This window comes from Chiloscyllium plagiosum, chromosome 13 (genome assembly GCF_004010195.1).
Source record: "Chiloscyllium plagiosum isolate BGI_BamShark_2017 chromosome 13, ASM401019v2, whole genome shotgun sequence".
Taxonomy (NCBI): Eukaryota; Metazoa; Chordata; class Chondrichthyes; order Orectolobiformes; family Hemiscylliidae; genus Chiloscyllium; species Chiloscyllium plagiosum.
The window spans coordinates 72,097,575-72,116,368 of NC_057722.1; positions in this window are offsets into that span (position 1 = coordinate 72,097,575).

The window sequence follows — 18,794 nt, forward strand, 5'->3', positions numbered from 1 at the left end:
CCTCCAATGCTCTGTCTGAACCCTGTTTCCTCAACCTGATGTAAGCCTCCTTCTTCCTCTTTACAAGATATTCAACCTCCCTCGTCAACCAAGGTTCCCTCACACAACCATTTCTTTCCTGCCTGACAGGTACATACATATCAAGGACACGTCGTATCTGTTCCTTGAAAAAGTTCCACACCGAACCTCTGAAGAGTAACCCACCCAGACCCATTGCCCGAACCGATCAATCTACATTTATCCCTGACTTATGCACCTAACACATACATCCTTGAACACTATGGGCAATTGAGCATCGCAAATTCACCTAAGCTGCACATCTTTGGACTGCAGGAGGAAACTGGAGCACCTGAAAGAAACCCACGCAGACACAGGGAGAATGTGCAAACTCCACACAGACACTCGTCCGAGGTTGGAATCAAACCCAGGTTCGAGCGCTGTGAGGCAGCAGTGCTAACCACTGAGCCACTGTGCTGCCCTATATATCACCAATAATCCAAGGTCAGGCAAGTGCTCTGAGCATGTGAGTTCAAGGCAGCTGGTGAGATTTAATTCAATTAATAAATCTGAAATCAGTACTTTGTCTCTGTGGTGATGAACAGAGGATGACGATTTGTTCCGAGGAAGAGTCAGTTTAGACTTGAAACGTTAACTGGTTTTCTCTCTCAACAGATAATACCATACCTGCTGAGGTTCTCCAGCACTTTCTGTTTTTATTTCAGATTTCCAACATCTGCAGTATTTTGCATTTATCAAACTATCATCGATCAATCTTCTATGATAGGCAGCAAGTTAAATAGCTGAAAATGTGTTGCTGGAAAAGCGCAGCAGGTCAGGTAGCATCCAAGGAGCAGGAGAATCGACGTTTTGGGCATGAGCCCTTCTTCAGGAATCCCCTGAATCTTCGGGCTCACGCCCGAAACGTCAATTCTCCTGTTCCTTGGATGCTGTCTGACCTGCTGCGCTTTTCCAGCAACACATTTTCAGCTCTGATCTCCAGCCTCTGCAGTCCTCACTTTCTCCTAGCAAGTTAAATAGGGCTAGAGTGGCAGAGAATACAAATCTCCAAATAGCAGAGCAAATCAACAAACTCACAAACCATGTCTGGTTAACTGAAACTCTTTCAGGATGGAAATCTGCCGTCTCACCGAGTCTGGTCCACATGTGACAGTAGTGTGACTGATTCCAAAATACCCTCTGAAATTGTGAAACAAGCCAGTCAATTGAAGGACAATGAGGATTGGGCAGCAAATGCTAGCCTTTCCATCAAGGTCCCCATCCCATGCAAGAATAAATAAAGAACCTTTTTTATACACAGCATGGTGAAGAGACATTGCCCATTGCCGTGAGATGTTGATAAGGCCACAAAGAGTGAAGACAAAGTTCTGAGATCATTGAAGCTCATTTACTGAAGATGGCTTTGGTATCTAGGGAGGAACACGAAGCATCAGAACACACCCAGATGGCCTCCTTCTTCAAAGACCGCATTTTCTCCTCCCACTTGGTTCAAGATGCCCTCCAGCACATCTCATCTACGACCCACACCTCTGCGCTCAAGCCCCACACCTCCAACTGCAACAAGGACAGAACCCCCCTGGTCCTCACTTCCCACCCCCACCAACCTCGGCATATATTGCATCATTTTCCATTATCAGCTGTACGGGGCCCTCAGCTGTACGACTGCACCTGGAATATTGTGTGCAGTTTTAGTCTCCAAATTTGAGGAAAGACATTCTGGCTATAGAGGGAGTGCAATGTAGGTTCATGAGGTCAGTTCCCAGAATGGCGGGACTATCTTACGTTGAAAGATTGGAGCGACTGGGCTTGTATACACTTGAGTTTCGAAGGCTGAGAGGGGATCTGATTGAGACGTATAAGATTATTAAAGGATTGGACACTCTGGAGTCAGGAAGCATGTTTCCACTGATGGGTGAGTCCTGAACCAGAGGACACAGTTTAAAAATAAGGGGTAGGCCACTTAGAACAGAGTTGAGGAGGAACTTCTTCACCCAGAGAGTGGTGGGTGTATGGAATGCTCTGCCCCAGAAGGCTGTGGAGGCCAAGTCTCTGGATACTTTCAAGAAAGAGTTGGATAGAGCTCTTAAGGATAGTGGAATCAAGGGTTATGGGGATAAGGCAGGAACAGGATACTGATTGAGGATGATCAGCCATGATCATAATGAATGGTGGTGCTGGCTCGAAGGGCAGAATGGCCTACTCCTGCACCTATTGTCTATTTCTGCCACCTACAAATGGACCCCACCACCAGAAATATATTTCCCTCCCCACCCCTATCTGCTTTCCGTCAATACTGTTCCCTCCATGACCACCTGGTGAGGTCCACATCCCCTAACACCTCATCCTCCCCTCCTGGCACCATCCCCTGCCACCACAGGAATTACAAAACCTGCGCTCACACCTGACCCTCACCTCTGTCCAAGGCCCCAAAGGAGCTTCCACATTCATCAAAGTTTCACCTGCACATCCCCACATGTCATTTACTGTATCCATTGCTTCCGATGCGGTCTCCTCCACATTGGGGAGACAGGATGCCTACTTGCAGAGCTCTTCAGAGAACATCTCTGGGTCACCCACACCAATCAACCCCATTGCCCCATGGCTGAACATTTCAACTCCCCCTCCCATTCTGCCAAGGACATGCAGGTCCTGGGCCTTCTCCATCGCCATTCCCTTACCACCCATTGCCTGGAGGAAGAACACCTCAACCCCATGGCATCAATATGGATTTCACCAGTTTCCTCATTTCCCCTCCTATCACCTTATTCCAGTTCGAAACTTCCAGCTCAGCAATGCCCTCATGACCTGTCCTACCTGTCCATCTGCCTTCTCAGCTAACTGCTCCACTCTCCTCTCTGACCTATCACCTTTACCCCACCTCCAATAAACCTATCGCACTCTCAGCTACCTTCCCCCCTCCATTTTTCTCTCCACCCCCGAGATTCCCAACCTCATTCCTGATGAAGAGCTTTTGCCCAAAACATCGATTTTCCCGCTCCTCGGATCCTGCCTGATGTGCTGTGCTTTTCCAGCACCACACTCTTGATTAATACATAAGAGGGAGTCAACCAGACAAGCAGGGTGGGTAGTATTAGTCAGAGTGGGAATAAATTAATGTAAGAAATTTTGGGGAGCAGCGGAAGACTGAGGCAGGGAGGGAAAATGATCACCATGATCATTGGGTAGAACATGACTGACGAACAGGATGGCTTTTTGCCTATTCTTTGTGCATTCATTGCTTGTAATAGCCAAGGGTAGTAGAGGCAAAGTGAAAATCAGAAAGCTGGGCAATGCTTTTGTCCTCAATAGGTGACAGCAACATGTGTACAGTCAAGAGAAAGGTCCATTAATTCATTTCAAATGTCCACTTAAAGTGGGACTGAAACAGCAGCAGAATAATCGAATATGTACAGTTTTGACAACTGTGTCCCAGATTGCACTGATCGGAAAGGTTTTGAAATGGCACTGTTGGAAAACAGTGTGTTGCTAATAATTTATCTGAGAATCCTCTGATCTAGAACATTAAAATGACCTTTTGGCACTAATTTGTATGTAATGTTTTTTTGTGCCAGTGCCTTTTCCCTTTATGCTGTTTGCGGAATGTTGGTCTAGACAGTTGACTTTTGTCCCATTATTCTGCTGGGAATATTTTATCCCAAGAATAAAATGGCAGGCTTCAAATTTTCTGTCATCCAATTCCGTGTGATTTAGCTTCCCATGGGAACAGCCTTTCAATGACAAATTACTGGGAGGTGAGCCACTTGCATTTATCCACTGGCTTTTAAATAATAACATTAAAGATAGACCCGCAAGTTTTATACATTTGAAGAAAACCTTAGCTCATAGAAACGATAAGATGCCCTGCCAGAGGATAAAGCTCACTGAGGTTGAGTTCGCCGATTAAAAGCCTTTTTTTTTTGTAAAATTCCTGTGTGCAACAGTCTAACAAGCTATTAGCCAATTTGTTTGGAAAGGATTAACTACTTGCTGGAACTTTATAAGAACGCATAAAAGCAAAATTCCGTACATGCCGTTTGAATTATGCATTTTGCAGCCTTCCAGACTCAACATTCAGTCTGGCCATTCCAACTTAATCCCTGTCACTAATTTGTTTCCTGTTCTTTTCATGTTTCTGTTTTAAACTGCCCATGTTTATGGTGGACGCATTCACCAAGTGGAGCAATGCATGGGAGCAGCGTTGCAACTAGCTGACATCACCAGCCCAGTCTTTGCCTGTGCTGGCAGCCATTTTGGATGAGGAGATGAGGAGGTAGCAACAAGCAATGGTAGGGAAGAGTAAAGGTGCAGCAGTATCACCCATCCCCAGCTCTGGTAAGGATCCAGGAAACATAGCTGGCGGAGAAGTCAGAGTGTGTGGGAAATGGTGACATAGCGAGTCTGTAGACCTCACCTGCACATGCCAAGTTTGAGGGAAAGCTTCACTCCATCAGCCCCAGCCTCCTGTGCTGACTCATCCTCAGACCAGAAATGGCAGATGCTTCCTGAGACAGTGAGCTAAGGTCACACACTGCAACATGGGGACCACTTTGACGTTATGAGCAATCACTCCATTTTAATTCTGACTTTGCTTTCAGATTGCAGCTCTTCATCACCCTGCCATTCATACCTCCTTATTCTTTTGAGCGATATGAGTGTGACTGATATGGCCAGCATTTATGGCCCATTCCCTAATTGTTCTTGAACTGAATGGCTGTCTTGTCCATATTAGAAGATAGGTTAAGACTTAGCTACATTGCTGTGGGTCAAGTTGGTTGATTCCCTCCCCATAATAGTGAACCGAATGGGCTTTCGCAACAATCGATGACTGTCTCAACATCACTATCAGTGAGGATTGGCTTTATATTCCATCCTTATTAATTGAATTTAAATTTCAGCAAATTACTGTGTTTGGATTCAAACCCCAGGTCAATACCGTAAGCTCCATTTTACCAGTGCTGTGACATTACACCATCTGAAAGCTCTGAGAAGATGGAGTGGGCAACTTCTTTTCATGGCCTTCAAAAGGAAATTGGATAACTTTCTAAAGAGGAAACATTTGCAGTCGTATGAGGAAAGGCCTGGGAATCAGAATTGCCAGTTCTGAGAAAGTGTCACCTGAAGTGTTCACTGTGATTTCTCTTCACAGATGCTGCCAGACCTGCTGAGCTTTTCCAGCAACTTCTGTTTTTGAATCGAAATTGCTCTTGCGGAGAATAGCTATAGATATGATCGGCCATCTGTTCCATGTTTGTGTAAATCTAAGAATAGCAGTGTGATGCCAACCAGGCAAATTATTTCACTGATTTAAGTTGAGGGATAAATATTGGCCAGAAGAGGGAAGAGAGAGGAGAGAATCTTCCTCCTTTTCTGCGATTATTCCTTTGAATCATCCACCTGAGAGGGAGGAAATGGAACCTGGATCTCAGAGTATATTGCAAAGATCGCACCTTGTCACACTGCAGCATCCCTTCATACAAATACAACACAAGTTTCTGAGCCAATCTTGCAGCAAAAGTGAAGTGGAATTTCCCTTCCATGATGAAAATGCCTCATTGTGAAACAGTTTTATTGTAAATGCTGAAAACCACAAATGCTGGGAATCACAGCAGGTCAGGCAGCTTGCATGGACAGAGAGAGAGAGAGCAAGCTAAAGTTTTCAGTCTCGATGAGTCTTCATCAGAGCTGAAGTGAAATGTGGAGGGGGTATTTGTGCTGTAGTGTGGGTGGGGTCTGGAGTGCTGGGGGAGAAAGGACATTGATAGTTCAGATTAAGTGATCGGAATGAGAGAATGGCCGAACAATGGCGTGTCTAACTGCCCGACTGGAAAGGACAAACAGTCCCACTGGCGTAGGAGGAGTGATGAGAGAGGACATGGTGACAGAGAAAGTAAAATGGAAAGGTAAAAGAAAGGGCAGGAATGTGTTCACAATTTGAAGGTATTGAATTCAATATTGATCCCTGAAGGTTGTAAAGTGTCTTGTCTGAAGGTGAGATGTTGTTCCTCCAGTTTGAGTTGTGATTCACTGGAACACTGCAGCATGCCGAGGACAGACAAGTGAGCAGGAAAATGACCAGCTACAGGAAAGTCAGGGTCAATGCGCCCTATAGGCCCCCACTATTGCATAAGTTCTGCCCCCTTCCACAATCCACTTCAGCTCTGATGAAGTGTCATCCAGATTAAAAATATTAGCTTGCTTTCTTTCCATGAATGTTGCTTGACCTACTCTGATCTCCAGAAACTTTTTTCATTTTCGGTACAGATTCCAGCATCTGCAGAAATTTGCTCCTTCCTATAAATGCTGTATCAGGGAAGAGTCCCAGGTTTGATGTCTATAAGGCCATAAGGCATAGGAGCTGAAAATGTGTTACTGGAAAAGCGCAGCAGGTCAGGCAGCATCCAAGGAGCAGGAGAATCGACGTTTCGGGCATAAGCCCTTCTTCAGGAATGAGGAAAGACTTTCCTCATTCCTGAAGAAGGGCTCATGCCCGAAACGTCGATTCTCCTGCTCCTTGGATGCTGCCTGACCTGCTGCGCTTTTCCAGTAACACATTTTCAGCTCTGATCTCCAGCATCTGCAGTCCTCACTTTCTCCATAAGGCATAGGAGCAGAAATTAGGCCATTCAGCCGATCAAGTCTGCTCCAGCATTCAGTCATGGCTCTTAAGTCTCTCTGAATCTCTCCTAAGAAATGAATAATGTCCTTCCCAAAACTGAACTCAGTCTAGAAGTGCAAGCTCCCATTGTTTCCCATATTGTTTTCTGCCACTCACATAAAGAAATGGTGATTTGTCACAGTCACTGTTGTCAGGGTTTCTCAGGGTATTATATAAATAGCCGAGTCACCTCTAGACAAGAGGAACTAAGTGACAGCTGTCTGTAATAGGAAAGCAGGCAATATTTCACAGCGTTGTCATTTATTTAATTTGCAGATGTCATCTTTAGCTGCAGCAAGGTTTAATTATATTAAATTTCATTTGCTGAACAAGGAAAGAAAAGTGAAAAATAACAACACATCATATTTATGTAGTTCCTTTTACGGTGATGAAACAACATAAGACAATTCATCAATGTACAATCAAATAGGTGACTACTCTACTGCTATATATGTTTTCACACCCCCATTAATATCTAAAAATACATTGTACAATAAATAATTCGATGTTCTGATGTCCTATCTGGTTTAATAGGGATGTGGGGAGGCTATGAGCGATGTTTCAACATTAAACATACCATCCATCAGTTCTGAATGCTGAGTGGGCTTTATATGTTTTCTCGCAATCACTTGCTTCATTTTGTGGTGAATTTTTACGTAAATCATTTTATTTTCCCAATGCACTTATCAAAGTGATGAGTCAGCTATTTGGAGAAATGCCACAAGTGCTGTGCTGGGTGAGCTTCAGTAGTAATATGCAACTACAGATAAGACTGAACTGAATTGCAATTAAACCTGTAGGACAGTTAAACATTTACATAATAACTTGCACAATCTTCCAAAGTGGTTTCGTCAACAAAGAAATATTTCTCTACTGTAATATAGGAAATGCAGCAGCCAATCTGCACGCACAGCATTGTACAAACAAGCAGATAATCTGTTTTAGCCATTGGTTAAGCAATAAGTGCTGGCAAGGAAGAACATTCATTCTGTAGCAATTGCTTCAAAATACATTTGATTTGAAAAAGGAGAAATTAAACGCAATTGCGTAATTACTAAGATTCTGGATTTCCTAATCTTAAAATGATTGAAATGAAATTGTGATTGATAGCAGCAAACTGGTCCAAGCTTTATCAGGTAAATATACAAATGAACACTGAGAGGTATTCAACATAATTCAGCTCAATATGGTACAAGGATACTCCCAAAACGGCACGAGTTCTGTTTACCAGGGCACCCCATTATTCGAGGAAATCTAAAAATTGTGCAAGGCCATTGTTTGATAAGAATAGGTCCGTGTATGACAGTATGTTGTGTCTAGAAAGTATGTGAGCCATGCTATCAACCTGACTGCTTATCTTATATTGGTTGTTAGTTGAGCTATTCTCATATATGGAACTATTCAGCATGCAATATCCAAACACACAACCATATCTAACAGCAGCCATTTTGTTTTGGTTTCACAAGCAGGGGTCAGGTTGAGTACTGTCTATAATCCGTGCATTATGTGCAGCTAGGGAACGCTGTTTGATTTGATCAACCAATTGTTGGGATGTACAGCTTATGTACCTAACACAGTACCATGGTGGAAATCCATAGATAATAATGTTCATTATATGGCAGGGTGGATGTCTTTTGGACTGACTGCAGTATCCTTTCAGTGAAGAATTTTGCTTGCTTTTTCACTTTATTGTAACAGTGTAAAATGGCTTGTTTAACTGGTTAATCCATCTTTGTGAAGTAGCGAGAAACATAGGGATTTGCACACAGAGTCTGTAGTTCCCTGTCCCTTTTTTCCATGACAACACCTTGGCTAATCGGAAATTATTCTGAGTGTCTGAAATTTAGCATTCCTGTGTTTCTCCTGATGAGAGAATAATGGAAAACTTTGGCTACAGGCCTCTCCTTTCAGCATGATTCACGTTCTACACCCCCAAGGAGCTATTTTCACAAATATAATGATTGCTTCCTAACTGTATACTACTTATGCAAGTGGAAATCTCTGCTGATAAGATGCTGAAGTCAGTCTATATAGAGCCAGGCAATACACATTAAAATACTTGTAGAAGTGGGGGAGTCCAGAACTCAAGGGCATAGATTGAGGGTGAGGGGGAAAGATATGAAAGAGACCTAAGGGGCAGCTTTTTCACACAGAGGGTGGTACAGGTCTGGAATGAGCTGCCAGAGGAAGTAGTGGAGACTAGTACAATTGCAACATTTAAAAGCTATCTGGATGAAAATATGAATAGGAAGGGTTTGGGGGGATATGGGCTGGGTGCTGGCAAGTGGGACTAGATTAGGTTGGGATGTCTGGTTGGTATGGACGAGTTGGACCAAAGGGTCGGTTTCAGTGCTGTACATCTCTATGACGCTAAATGCATTACTAACTACATATGATATCAACCTTAGCAAGTTTTGAGAAGATTTGTAGCTCAGGTTGAGGTCCTGGATGTAGGTTTGCTCGCTGAGCTGGAAGGTTCATTTCCAGATGTTTCATCACCCTACTAGGTAACATCTTCAGTGGGCCTCCAGGTGAAGCATTGCTGATAATTCCTGCTTTCTATTTATATGTTTGGATTTCTTTGGGTTGATGATGTCATTTCTTGTGGTGATGCCATTTCCTGGGATAGCCAATAGATAAAACTTAGCCAACCATTCTCATGCCAAGTTGGCTGAAAGAGGAACATTCATCTGGTTATACTGAGGAGACTTAGAAAGGTGCAGAAATGCATGTGACTTCTTAAAGTACCTCGAGCCCACATCTCCCAATTTAACAGATGACTTGCCATCCTTTAGAAAACAGAATTCACAGGTTGGGAATCAATCAATGCTGAGCAATGCAGCCAGCTCATGAATTCAGGTTTGTTAATGTGCACACAAAGTTAATAGTACAAGTGGGGCAGGCAGGTGGCAGTGATGTTTCAAACATGGTGCCTCACTTATGCCAATCAGTAATCCCCAGCTGACCAACCAAATCTAAAGCATAGCAAGAAACCCAAGAAAATACATTAGGATGTAGGGAATACAACCAGGAGTAAGATATTCATCCCCTGCCTTTCCATTCTTTTCCATATTCCGTGTTTGATTTGCTGCAGGTTTCAACTCCTGTTTCATGCCAGCTCCTTATAGCCCTCAATTTCCCAATATTTCAAAAATCTTTCCATCTGCTCTTTAAGAACTGTCAGTGATTTAGCCTCCAGAGTTCTCGGGGGTTTGAATTCCAGACATTCGATACCATCTGAGCAAGAAATCTCTTTGAATCTCAGTTTTAAATGAGTGTCTGTAACTAAGTCCCATGGTTTCAGATCCCCCCACCTGAAAATGCTGATTTTTCAACATCTGGCCTGACAAGCTCCCCCCTCAACCACCTCCCCCCCGCCCCCGTCACTCCCCACAATCTTATACGTTCCAATATGATCCACCACCCATTGAAACTCTAATCCGTTTCATCGTTCTTGTAAGACTACCCCTTCATCTCAGAAATCAGCTTAGTAATTTTGGCCCAAACAAACAAAGTCAAACTCAGCGTGGTTGAAATGAGATGGCATTCCACACCCACTGTCTACATGTTTTCAATTCTTTACTGTGAGCATTAAAGTAGGACCTGGGGAGATCCAGATCTAAATGCTGTTTGCAAACAATAGGAGCGAATACTTCTGTCAGAAGCATTTTGCTTATGGCCTTCTGCATGATTCACTCTCAATGAGTAAATTATTTGTTGAAATATGGACAATTTAATTGCTCTGCAATGATGTACAAATTTGACCGAGAAACAGTCTTGTAGCAAAACCACAGCCCGACTGCGCATTGAGTACAGAAATAGACTCATTAACAGTGCAAGCCATGCACATCACAGATTTTTCAATTGAGCATGTCAGAAATGTACACTCACAGCTTTGCCCCAGAATACTAAGTATTTGCTTAGTTCTCAATAACTTCCGTTGTTGACTAATATTACTTGACCTAACTGTCAACTCACTTTGTAAACTGCCATTTAGATTTAACTGAAAATAAAGCAAGAGAAAAGAAGACAGGACTCCATAAGAAAATCTCCTTCCATTAGCAGGCAGTGTCTTCATTCCTGCTGTAGTCTCTAATCTTCTCATGCCCATTAATTCATATGACAAGATTATTTCTGAGCTCTGTTGAAGCCAAATGAAACATTCAGGTCTTGCCAGCGACTTTTGTTGTCAGGGCAGCAGCCTTCAGCCAGAGTCATTCAGTGTCCGTAAATGATAGAAAGTTCAAAATTCATGGGGCCTTTCCTCTGAAGAAGGTTGGAGTTAGGACTAATGTTCCTTCAGACCCCTCCCAACCTTCAACACTAGACAGTCGATGTACAGGAGAGAATCCCAGCCTTTCTAGTTGACTCCTGATTAAATGAACAGTCTTAAGTCGTCCAAAGAAGCACACCAAATAATATTTATGAGGCAGCTTAATGCAACGGGAGTTACACAACAGTGTAACCAGGTAGAAATTGACACTGAGTCACAAAGGGAGATTCTGGGTCTGATCTTCATTGAGTCAGAATGCCTTCAGAGCCATTTAAAAATAGTGTAGGGGGCCTGGTCCCACCATTCCCGATGCTCCCAGTTTTTGCTAGTGCAGTAAAAGGATGTAAGTAGTAAGCCTGCATTCTGCACTCTCAATTTGGCCAAATCCAACATGGAGATAGACATCTCCTCTCCTGCAATCTTGGTGGAGTCAGGCCAACTTCTTCCTAACTTGTGACTCATGAATCTCAGAGGAGTTCTGGACCATAATTTAGATTCAGACAGTAACTTCTAAAGGTCTTACCAATGTCTGACCCATGTCAACTTAAAGCCATCTCATGCCCCACCCCAACCTCCAATGGCATGTATACACTCCATGTCACCATATGCACCTTCCCATGCCGATTCATCCAGTATACCCGGCCACTTTCTGTCACAACTATCATTCACTCCCTTCATCTTGGATGCACAGTGGTAGCAGCATACACTGTCCCCAAGATACACTGCAAATACACATCAAAGCTCCTTCAACACTTCCTTCCAAACCTGTGACCTCTACCAACTAGAACAATAGATGCTTGGGAAAACATTCCTGCAAGCCCCCCTCCAGGCAACACACCATCCTGACTTGGAACAATATCAGCATTCCTTCACTGCCACTGGGTTAAAGTCCTGCAGTTGCCTTCTGAACATCACTGTGAGTACACTGATCATACATATTGATATGCCAAAGACTGTAGGAGTTCAAGACAATGGCTGATCACTGCCTACTCAAGAAAAACTAAATGTGGATAATAAATGCTAGCATTACCAATGACTCCTAGATCACATGAATGAATGAATAAATAATGAAAAAGTACAGAAACAATGAAGTTTATTTCAAGAATTGTGCAGGTTAAATTGATTAGAAAACAAAATCTTTCAAATGATGTATCTGGTTTTCCTACAACATCATAAGATACCAATACAACAGGCCATTCAATTTAAAATAACTGAAGGTTTAAGCACTTGACAACGCCTAACTTTGTACAAATAGACAATGACACATTGACAAAAGAGATCACAGAATATGGTTTTTCATCACATCAATCAAAATTTGTATCTCTCTGCAGTTGTGTAAATAAATTCACTCATATTATCCTTTTCTAAGAGTCTGCAGAGTAGAAAAAGTATAAGGGAATTAGACATAAATTAAGATTCTGAATGATTAATTAAACCAAGATCTATATGCATTCTTATATGGAGTTAAAAGCCTCATATGAAGATTAAGAAAATTCTCTTTAGTGTTTTTGACAATGTTTTTCTCTCAATCAACATTATAAAGTCAAGTTGTTTAGCCAGTTGTTTAATTCTTGTTTGAGGGAATTTGCTGTCCTTAGTGGGCGGCACGGTGGCACAGTGGTTAGCACTGCTGCCTCACAGCGCCAGAGACCCGGGTTCAGTTCCCGCCTCAGGCGACTGACTGTGTGGAGTTTGCACATTCTCCCCGTGTCTGCGTGGGTTTCCTCCGGGTGCTCCGGTTTCCTCCCACAGTTCCAAAGATGTGCAGGTCAGGTGAATTGGCCATGCTAAATTGTCCGTAGTGTTAGGTAAGGGGTAAATGTAGGGGTATGGGTGGTTTGCGCTTCGGCGGGTCGGTGTGGACTTGTTGGGCCGAAGGGCCTGTTTCCACACTGTAAAGTAATCTAATCTAATCTAAACTGACTGTTTATCTTCTCCATCACACTAGTGGCTGGAAATGGAAAGAAATTGTCTGATGCCTACTTTGGGACCGCCTGAGTTGTAAAATGTGCTCCATGAATGCAAACTCTTTCTTCCATTTTTTTTCTGTAAGTTTAGATAGATAATTACAACACCATGTATTCTCATATTTTGCCAAAATCAGTACAGACCAAACCAGTCTAGGCAGCCATAGCCTTGAAATGACTATTTCAGTGAGGCTTCATGCTCTCGTCCTGACCTGGAAAAATTCATAAACTTCGCTTCCAAGTTCCATCCCTCCATCACCTTCACCTGGTCCGTCTCCGGCACTTGCCTTCCTTTCCTTGACCTTTCTGTCTCCATTTCCGGCAATAGTCTATCCACTAATATCCATTACAAGCCCACTGACTCCCACAGCTATTCTCACCCTATGTCCAATAAGGACTCTATCCCTTTCTCTCAGCTCCTTCACCTCCGCCGCATTTGTCCCGATGAGGCCCCTTTCCAAAATGGTGCTCCTAATATATGCTCCTTCTTCTCCAACCGTGGCTTCCCACCTACAGTTGTTGACAGGGCTCTCGACAGCGTGCGGTCCATCTCCCGCACCACAACCCTCACCCCCTTCCTCCCCTCCCAGAACAAGGGTAGGGTCCCTCTTGTTCTCACCTTTCACCCCACTAGCCTTCACATGCAAAGAATAATCCTCCTTCATTTTCGCTAACTCCAACACGATGCCACCACTAAACACATCTTCGCTTCCCTCACCCTGTTTGCATTCCACAGAGAGTGTTCTCTCCTGGACAACCTAGTCCACTCCTCCATCACACCTAACACCTCTCCCATCACACACGGCACCTTCCCATCACACCTAACACCTGTCCCATCACACACAGCACCTTCCCATCACACCTAACACCCCTCCCATCACACACGGCACCTTCCCATGCAATCGCAGAAGGTGCAACACCTGCCCCTTTACCTCTTCCATGCTCACCATCCAAGGCCTCAAACACTCATTTCAGATTAAGCAGCGTTTCACTTGTACCTCTTTCAATTTGATCTATTGCATTCGTTGCTCCCAATGTGGTCTCCTCTATATCAGAGAGACAAAATGCCGACTGGGTGATCGCTTCGGTCTGTACGCAATCAGGTCCCGGACCTTCCCGTGGCTTGCCACTTCAACACAGAATCCTGCTCCCATGCCCACATGTCTGTCCTGGGCCTGCTGCACTGATCCAATGAAGCTCAATGCAAACTGGAGGAACAGCATCTCGACTTCCGACTAGGCCCGTTACAGCCTGCTGGTCTCAACATTGAATTCGACCCCTCTGTTTTCATTCTGTTCCGTAGCTTTATTTCATTTATTCTATTTATCTTTTTAATGTTTTTCTTCACAGTTCTGTACCTCTTATTTCTTGATTGTCTCTCTTTCTCTCGCTCCTCACTCTCTCATCACCTTTTCTCTCTCCTCTTCCCCCTTTGCTACCCTTTTCCCCTGTTTTCCATTTTGCCTCTGCTTCACCCATCCCCACATATTTTGTCACATAACACTGGCTTCAGCCTTGGTCATTCACCGCTCCTAATCTCCCTATAATCTCTCTATGCACTGTCATTATCACCTTTGCTTCTGGATCCATGACTTTTTTTTTAGCTTTGACAAAGGGTCAGCTATACTTGAAACGTCAGCTCTTTTCTCTCCTTACAGATGCTGCCAGACCTGCTGAGATGTTCCAGCACTTTCTCTTTTGGTTTCAGATTCCAGCATCCGCAGTAATTTGCTTTTATTAATTTATTTTCTTCTTTTTTAAATCTTCATTTCATTCAGATGACATTTTCCAGTTCTCTGGGTGAGTAATTGAGCCCTTCTAAGGCAAGTAAGTGAGTAAGCCTAGTATAACTAAGTGAAAGTGAGGACTGCAGATGCTGGAGATCAGCGTCTAGATTAGAGTGGTACTGCAAAAGCACAGCAGGTCAGGCAGCATCCGTGGAGCAGGAAAATCGACGTTTCGAGCAAAAGTCCTTCATCAGGAACAAATGTATTACTAAGCCCTTGTTCTCCCTTCCTCTCTTGGTCATCTCTATTAGTCTTAACACCTGAATTCCCTAATTTACAATACTGACTACTGTTGATAACTAAGATTAGATTAGATTAGATTACAGTGTGGAAACAGGCCCTTCAGCCCAACAAGTCCACACCGACCCGCCGAAGCGCAACCCACCCATACCCCTACATTTGCCCCTTATCTAACACTACAGGCAATTTAGCAAGGCCAATTCACCTGACCTGCACATCTTTGGATTGTGGGAGGAAACCGGAGCACCCGGAGGAAACCCACACAGACACGGGGAGAACATGCAAACTCCACACAGTCAGTCGCCTGAGGCGGGAATTGAACCCGGGTCTCTGGCGCTGCGAGGCAGCAGTGCTAACCACTGTGCCACCGTGCCGCCCACGAAGGCAAAGTACAGTGGATGCTGGAGATCAGAAGTAAAAGGCAAAAAGACTTAATAGGCAGCATCTGTGGAGGGAGAAACAGATTTAGCGTTTCAAGCCCAATACCTCTCTTGTTTTAGAACTCTGTTTAAAATTACTCCATTGGCTGTAAAGTGCTTCACCACAAGCTCCTTCCTTCCCTCTCTCATTGCATCCTGCCTTTCTCCACTTCTTCCAACTCTCGACCTCTCTAAAGTAAAGCTATTCAATGTTCAGAAAATGTTTGCAACTGTCAAACAAAATGCAGAGGAACTGAGTGCTCACCCCAAGGCCAAGAAGGGGCAGTCAGGATAATCTTTAGGTCCCCACTTTGTCCCAGGGAAGAAAAGCGAACCAGGATTTTGACAATGTGCCTGGTCATTTGGCACAGAGTCAGGGGAGGATTCTGAAAGCTGGAACAGAAATCCGATTAAACCTTACCGATTCACAGGAATATGTGACAACAGTAAATAAATTACAAGTGAAAGGATGCTTCAACACAAAGCTATCTTCTCTTTCTCTTAAAACTTTAATTGCATTTTTTCTTTAACAAGGAAGACAAGCCACCATTGCATGGGGAGAAGGAACCACCCCCTTGGAGGCCAGCTTTCGTCTGTCTCCTCGTCCCAGCAGAATCTGCAGACCTGAAGTTGATAGAAGCCTGCTGACTAACTAGCCTGCTGTATCTTTGGATCGGGAAATTGGAGACTCCCTAGAAACTCCAGAGATTCATTATCTGCCCATCGCATGGGAGAATTGGGGATTGTTTCGATTGAGTTGGGGATTCATAATTCTTCAAACCTTTGTGACCCTAATTCTGCACACAACAGGACCTGAAAATTCAGTCAAAAGTATCCACAAAATAGAGCTTCTGATGTAATTGTTATACACTGGGGCAAACCGCAGAGTTGCCCATTGATACTGTTTGTCAGCTTCGACATTTCAAAAACAAATTTAGTTTTAAAGAAGAAAAGAAAATCCCTAAGAATTAATGCTCACTTTTGAGACTAAACTACCAATTGTACTAGATACAAAAAGGCAATACATCTAGGAATTCCAGCTTTTTATTATTCATTCACAGGATTAGGCCAGCACTGACTGGACCAGCAGATATTGCCCAACTTCAAAGGACAGTTAAGAGTCAACCACATTGCTGTGGGTCTGGAGTCACATGTAGGCCAGACCAGGTAAGGATGGCAGTTTCCTTCCCTAAATGGACATTGGTGAACCAATGTAATTCTTCCCAACAACGGATTTGCAGTTTCCCCAACAATGGATGCACAGTCCTCGTTAGACTGTTAATCCAGGAACCCAGAGTTCTGGGTTCAAATCCTGCCTTGGCAGATGGTAGAATTTGAATTCAGTAACAAATCTGGAATTAACTGTTAATTCCCAATTCAAATTCCACCATCTGCCAAGGCAGGATTTGAACACAGCACTCTGGGTTCCTGGATTAGCAGGCTAGTGATAATACCACTAAGTCATTGCCTTCCCGTTATCTCATTGTAAATTGATCTTATTATCTAACGTCATTAAAATCGATCCTCTTCAAGGGAATGAGGATGGGGATTATAAAGTAATCCACGTGAATGCCCATCACTATTTGTAAGACTGTAAATCAAACTCTATTGATTTATGAAACTGAATTTATTGGTGTAATGTCATTTTGAAATGCTCATTTGCTGTATGATGCTCACTGACTCATAACACTGCCTCCTCTTAAGTCCTTAATGCATAAACAATGATAGCTGAAAAAATGGAGTGGATAGAAATTTGCAAGGGATAATGGTGAGATAAATACATATATTCTCTTGATAACAAGCCAGCCCCTCAATTCTCTGAGAGTATAGTGGAAACTATTGCATTCCCAGTACACTTCCACTGAAGTTAGGTCAGCTGAGTGGAACAGCTCCAAGGAAAATTCCAACTTTGTTCAGAAATCAAATGAAGCAAATGATGAAAACAGCTTCAACAATATATTGCTTTTTGTTGCTCTTTTCCTTGTACATTGGATGCAATTTTGAGTCCTGGCAGAAAAACGATTCCAAATCTTGATGTTCCAGGTATTCTCTTCAATGTGTTGTTGCAAGGCTTCCTATTGACTTATGGTAACACATCCATCCCTTATTGAAGACAATATGAACAAGTTAACTTGTTCAAGGTCAAAGGCAGGTTTCTGCATTTCCTAAACGGTCATTGCATTATTTAGGATCATAAAGCAAGATAGATTCATGTATTCAATAGACTGAGGAGACTTCAGAAGACCCTTTAGACTTTAGACCTTGAAAGCACTGAAATAACAAAGGTTTGGCTTCGAGAAACTAAATCCTAAGGAAGGTCAATTTCCCACTCACGTAGATGAGCCCAATGATCTGCAGCGCAATGTAATTTTAAATAAGAAGGTTGAAAGGTCAACGTAAGGCAAAAAGAGGTGGGAAGCAACAAAGTGTGCAGAATAGTGCCTCAAAATAAGGGGGAGCACATTTGGAACTGAGTCAAGGAAGAACTTCTTAACCCAAAGTTTTGTGAGTCTGTGGAATTCCCTGCCCAGTGAAGCAGTTAAGGCTGCTTCAATGAATGTTTTTAAAGCAAAGATAGATTTTTGAACAGTAAAGGAATAGAGGGTTATGGTGAGGGGGTGGGAAAGTGGAGGTGAGTCCATGAAAAGATCAGCCATGACCTTTTTGAATGGTGGAGCAGGCTCGATGGGCCAGACGGCCTCCTCCTGCTCCTGTTTCTTATGTTCCTATAAGAGGCCAAGGTAAATATGAGTATTATGGTTTTGAGAGATATCCTTAGGAATGACAAAGAACTCTTTCATCTTCTGGCCTTCTCTTTGTCTTTCTCTCTCTCTCTCTCTCTCTCTCTCTGCTCCCCCCCCCCGCCCTCGCCCTTCTCCTAGTACCACATTCATGCCTAATTACCTTCTTCAGCTCAATAATGTCCAAGTCCGGTTGATCTTCCATAATTACACCGGCACCACTCCCCACCTCTTCCTCCGCTACATTGATGACTGCATTGGCGCCACCTCGTGCTTTTGCAAGGAGGTTGAGGAATTCATCAACTTCACCAACACATTCCACCCTGACCTCAAATTTACCTGGACCATCTCTGACACCTCCCTCCCCTTCCTGGACCTCTCCATCCCATTAATGATGACCAACTTGATTCTGACGTTTTTTACAAACCCACTGACTCCCACAGCTACCTGGATTACACCTCTTACCACCCTACCTCCTGCAAAAATGCCATTCCGTATTCCCAATTCCACCGCCTCTGCCGGATCTGCTCCCAGGAGGACCAGTTCAACACAGAACACACCGGATGGCCTCCTTCTTTAGAGACCACAATTTCCCTTCCCACGTGGTTAAAGATGCCCTCCAATGCATCTCGTCCACATTCTGCACCTCCGCCCTCAGACCCCACCCCTCCAACCGCAACAAGGACAGAACGCC